This window comes from Meles meles, chromosome 10 (assembly GCF_922984935.1).
Source record: "Meles meles chromosome 10, mMelMel3.1 paternal haplotype, whole genome shotgun sequence".
In the NCBI taxonomy this organism is placed as follows: Eukaryota; Metazoa; Chordata; class Mammalia; order Carnivora; family Mustelidae; genus Meles; species Meles meles.
In genome coordinates, this window is record NC_060075.1 from 72,840,455 (window position 1) to 72,846,437 (window position 5,983).

The 5,983-nt window shown below is 37.3% G+C and overlaps 1 pseudogene; it reads right to left on the reverse strand.

Annotated features, from left to right (window-relative positions):
- Positions 1–1,943: 1,943 nt before the first annotated feature.
- On the reverse strand, positions 1,944–2,890 carry LOC123951529 (annotated as a pseudogene).
- Positions 2,891–5,983: the final 3,093 nt, after the last annotated feature.

Here is a 5,983-nt window from a genome sequence, read left to right on the forward strand (position 1 = left end):
GTCTAACCCCGGACCCCAAATAAAATTTAGTTGTCATGTCTCCTTAGTCTCCTACAATCTGTGACAGTTTTTGAGTCTTTGTCTTTTATGTCCTCAACATTTTTTTAAAGATTTATTTATTTATTTATTGGACAGACAGAGATCACAAGCAGGCAGAGAGACAGGAAGTGAAGCAGGCCCCCCACTGAGCCACCCAGGTGCCCCACGTCCTCAACATTTTTGAAGAGAACTGATCAGTTATTTTGCAGAATGTCCTTCAATTTGGATGTGTCTGATGTCTTTTCCTAATTGGATTGAGGTTACACATTTTTTGAAAGAAAACCACAAAGTGAGTAGTCCTTCTCAGTCTTCCATATCTTGAAGTACATAATGTAGTGATGATGTTGATTTTAATCAGTTGGCAAAGGTGGTGTTCACTGGGCCTCTACACTGCAGTTACCATTATCCTCTTAATACTCAGGGAGATTCTTTTTTTTTTTTTAAGATTTTATTTATTTATTTGACAGACAGAGATCACAAGTAGGCAGAAAGGCAAGCAGAGAGAGAGAGGAGGAAGAAGGCTCCCCGCGGAGCAGAGGGCCCGATGCAGGGCTCGATCCCAGGACCCTGGGTCATGACCTGAGCCGAAGGCAGAGGCTTTAACCCACTGAGCCACCCAGGCGCCCCAGTACTCAGGGAGATTCTTGACTCCTACATTATTTCTGATATTCCAGTTCTTTTAAAATGCCATATATGGAACACTATTATTGTTTTATAGAGACCATTATTTCTTTGAATTTACATATGTGGCTACCATTTTAGACCATCCTCTGCTATCTTTTCCTCTTAAAGTATATCTTTTAGAAGTTCCTTTTGAGCAAGGCTCTTGGTGGTAGAAGTTCCCAGTTTTGATTATCTATAAATGTTTTTCTGGTCCTTTTTTTTTGAATGATAATTTGGTTGGATACCCAAAGCAAGGTTAATAGGGCCTTTCTGTCAACATTTTCAGTAAGTTACTCCACTGTCCTCTAGCTTTTACTGAAGTTGCTAAGACATCTGTTCTCATCTTGTCCCTCCTCTATAGGGGTTCCTCCCCTTCTCTCTGACTGCTCTCATATGTTCATTGCTTCTATTGTTCTGTAGTTTTAGAATGATACTTTTAATTTATTCTGCTTGGATATGTTATATATCATGGATCTCTTGATTCATATTTTTCATTAGTTCTGGAGCATTCATAGCCAGTATTTCTTTAAATATTGCCTTTGCTCCATTATGTCCATTTTCTCCTTCTGGAATGCTAATTAAATATATATTACTCCTTCTCATTATATTTTTCATGCACTCTTTTATATTTTCCATCTCCTTCTCTATCTTTACCACATTTTAGATATATATTATTGACTTTTTAATTTTTCTTTCCCCTCTCCGCACCACCCCCCCCCCTTTTTTCCTCCTATGAAATAGTTTTAATATCTGCTCTGGGTTTCAGAAGTGACTTTACTCTTGTCTTAGTGAAAGCATCCTGTCTTATTGCCTAAGACTCCTGGTCCTGGGGTTCCTGGGGGATGGAGCAGGGGAAAAAGGAGAGAAAAATAAGGGTAGGAAGGGTGACCAGGGTTCCTCTATTCTTTGGCAAACACCTGTTTCCAAGAGGGGCAAAAGACCAGAGGAAAGAAGCCCTCGCTCTGATAGTGGCTCTCACGTCCCCAACCATCATGCAAGAGCCAATGCTGGAAGCTGACTCAAAGTGAACAAAAGGAACCCTGGGAAACCAAACAAAAGCCTGAAGCCAAGGCCTTTTTTTTTTTTTTTTTGGCCCCCCCTAGGAGAAGTCATCTTTGCTGTTCAGGGAGCAAGACAGCAGACAGTTTTATTCCTTATAGAAAAGCAATCTGTCTCTCTCACCCTCGCTGCTGTTTGACCTGCGGGATGGTGGTCCCACATGCCTGGGCTCTAAGTACCTGTCAGCCTTTTACTTTCCCTCCCCCTGATTCTTCTGCCTACTTGGACACTCTCTCTGGCAGGTCACTTCCCATCTGCTGGAACCTTCTGGACTACACATCCCACATGTATTTGACAGCAACTTTAAATTTAGCCATCTCATACCTGAAAAGCTTTAGCACACAGGCCTGCTCTGGGTTCAGCACATCACCGTCCTTGCACATCTCATAGTCGGACAGTAGGGTCACCACATCTCTCTTGAGGATCCGTGGAGTGGGGAACTGCTCCAGAAGTCACAGTGAAAGGTACTTTGTTTCCAGCTTGAGCGAAGTCCATTTCTGTGTATTTTGTAAAGCATTCATTCACTTCCTCCCTGTGAGGTTGGTGAAAAGGAAGCCGACCTTCACTCCTCAACTTCTTGCTGACCTGATGCAGGTTGTCTTTGTACTCGTCAGATGGGCTTCAAGCCAAGGCCACCATCATCACCTTGTTTTTGCCAAAGAACATCCGGCTGTGCTTCCAGGTATTGCAATGTCTTTCCGCTTGCTGTTCTTCATGTTGGCCACAGAGAAGACGAAAAGGTACTTGTATATGTCCACACATTTCCAAAGCCCTTCTATCAGGTTCTGTTTCAGTTCTAAACCTTTCTTGGCAGTTTTGGTTAAGGAAACTTTCTTGTTGTGGTTGGATTTGGATATATCTTTCAGACATATATATTTTTAAGATTTTATTTATTTATTTATTTATTTGACAGACAGAATTCACAAGTAGACAGAGAAGCAGGCAGAGAGAGAGAGAGAGAGAGGAGGAAGCAGGCTCCCCGCTGAGCAGAGAGCTCAACGAGGGGCTCCATCCCAGGACCCTGGGATAATGACCTAAGCCAAAGGCAGAGGCTTTAACCCACTGAGCCACCCAGACACCCCTAGACATATTTTATAGTGTACTAACTGTCCACTTGTTCCAGCACCATTATTGAAAGGACTACCTTTTTTTCAATGCTCCAAAGTCCTGTGTTTTTCAAAAACCAAGTATTCATATGTCATGATCAAATGTCTGTTTCTGGGTTTTCTACTGATCTATTTGAATATTCTTGTACCAGTGCCATATCACCCTATTTACTATAGCCTCCTAAGATGTCTTCATATTCAACAAACAAATCCTCTACCTGGTTTTCATTTTTTAAGCATATCATGACTCTTCTTGGCCCTTTGTCCAAAAACTTTTAAGAATCAGTTTGTCCTCAACACCCAAAGAACAAATAATCCAATCAAGAAATGGGCAGAAGACATGAACAGACATTCCTACAAAGAAGACATCCAGATGGCCAACAGACACATGAAAAAGTGCTCCACATCACTTGGCATCAGGGAAATACAAATCAAAACCACAATGAGATATCACCTCACACCAGTCAGAAAGGCTAAAATTAACAAGTCAGGAAACGACAGATGCTGGTGAGGATGTGGAGAAAGGGGAACCCTCCTATACAGTTGGTGGGAATGCAAGCTGGTGCAACCACTCTGGAAAACAGCATGGAGGTTCCTCAAAATGTTGAAAATAGAACTACCCTATGACCCAGCAATTGCACTACTGGGTATTTACCCTAAAGATACAAATGTAGTGATCCGAAGGGGCACGTGCACCCGAATGTTTATAGCAGCAATGTCTACAATAGCCAAACTATGGAAAGAACCTAGATGTCCATCAATAGACGAGTGGATAAAGAAGATGTGGTATATATACACAATGGAATACTATGCAGTCATCAAAAGAAATGAAATCTTGCCATTTGAGACAATGTGGATGGAACTAGAGGGTATCATGCTTAGTGAAATAAGTCAATCGGAGAAAGACAACTATCATATGATCTCCCTGATATGAGGACATGGAGATGCAACGGGGGTTAGGTGGGTAAGAGAAGAATAAATGAAACAAGATGGGTTTGGGAGGGAGACAAACCATAAGTGACTCTTAATCTCACAAAACAAACTGAGGGTTGCTGGGGGGAGGGGGGGTTGGGAGAGGGGGAGTGGGGTTATGGACATTGGGGAGGGTATGTGCTATAGTGAGTGCTGTGAAGTGTGTAAATCTGGTGATTCACAGACCTGTACCCCTGGGGATAAAAATACATTATATGTTTATAAAAAAATAAAAAATAAATTAAAAAAAAAAGAATCAGTTTGTCAAGTTCCACAAAAATAAGGTTAGAATTGAAGTTATAATAAGATTGAATTTATAGATCAATTTGCAAAGAAAACCACTTATTTATTTAGGTCTTCTCCAATATCTCTCACTGCATTTTGTACTTATATGAAGTAGTATTTTTCTGTAGAAAAATACTTATACAGTTTTTGTTAGATTTATTCCTAGGGATTTCACATTTCTTGATTGTAAATGATACCTCTTTAAACCTTCATTTTCTAAGTTTTTTTTTAACATAAGGAAGGAAAATGGCTTTTGTATATTGACTTTATATTCAACATTACTTAATGTCCCTATTAATTCTAAAAATGTATCTATACATGATCTTGAATTTCCTACATACATAATCATATTATCTGTAATGACATTTTAATTTTTAATAATCTTTAAACCTTTTTCCTGGCGTTATGCCACTAAGATCTCCAGTACAATACTGACAGAAGTGATGATACAAGGCAACATTTTCTTGCTTTGAATATCAAAGGAAAGCTTTCACTGATTTACCACTAAGTATGATACTTACAGATTAAGTAAATTTATAGATTGAGGAAATTTCCATATATTCATACTTTGCTAAAAGTTCTAAAATCATGAAAAGTGTTGCAATTTATCAAGTGCTTCTGCATCTAATGAAATGACCGTATGGTTTTTCTCCATCTCAATGTGGCAAATCACATTAACTTTTTAATGTTAAAATCCAACCTTCAATTTCTGGGACAAATGCAACTTAGTCACAAGTTAGTCTCTTTATATATTGCTGGGTTTGATAGTCTCTTTATATATTGCTGGGTTTTATAATATTTATATTTTATAATATTTTATAATAAAATATTAAATTTTATAATATTTATAATATTTAGAAATATTTCTATAATATATAGAAATATATAATATTTATATAATATTTAGAATAGTAATGTTTAGAATTTCTGCCTTGAGTAAAGTTTGCCTTTAATTTTTCATATTGTCCTTAATATGTATTATCAAGGTTAGTGCTAATGTCATAAAACAAGCTGGAAAATGTTCTCTCTTTTTCTATTCTCTTTGATAGTCTATGAAATAGTAAAACCAGTTTAATCGAAAGGATTTAATATAGGGAATTGTGTAGACAAGTATTATCAAAAAGGCAAAGGGGGAACTTTGCTAACACAGAGATAGTAAATACCACCCCTAGGATGAAGAAAGGAAGGAAGGAGTTTGGGTTATTAAAAACTACAGACTTGGGAGATGGACAGACAAAGCTGAGGTCCAGAGTTTGGAGGAGAGGGACTACACAGCTGTGCAGATACTTCAGAATTACAGTCAGGATTTAGTTCTTTTGGAAAAGTTGTTTTACTTCTAGTTAGTCTTACAGAAACTATCTCTTTCTTAAGATATTTTACTTCTACCTATGAGAAAATTATCTTAATGTACTGAATTTGTTGGGACAAGACACTTCAGCACCATATGTAAACCTACAACATCCATAAGGCAAATAGTACTCTCTGCATGTCAGGGAGCCACTGGCTGTTTTCCCAAAATTTGCTGAGTTCTTTCATTCCTTTATGTCTCCTTTCTTACTTTTTATAATTTCAATGTAATTTCAAGAGTATCATATGATAAATGCATGCAATCAATAAACTACCTTTAACTAGCAATCATATATAAAATTAGCTTTTTAGTTACAGATTGTTTTAATATCTAATAAATTATTCACTATAGAATAAAAGTTATTATAAAATTCATTTGTAATTTTAAATATTTATTATATGTATCATTTTAATATCAATATTTGTTTTGTAGGTTCAAAGGAGAAAATTAAACATGAAAATTAAAATTGAGTTATAATCATGTATTGATATAAGACATACCAGTAAAAAAG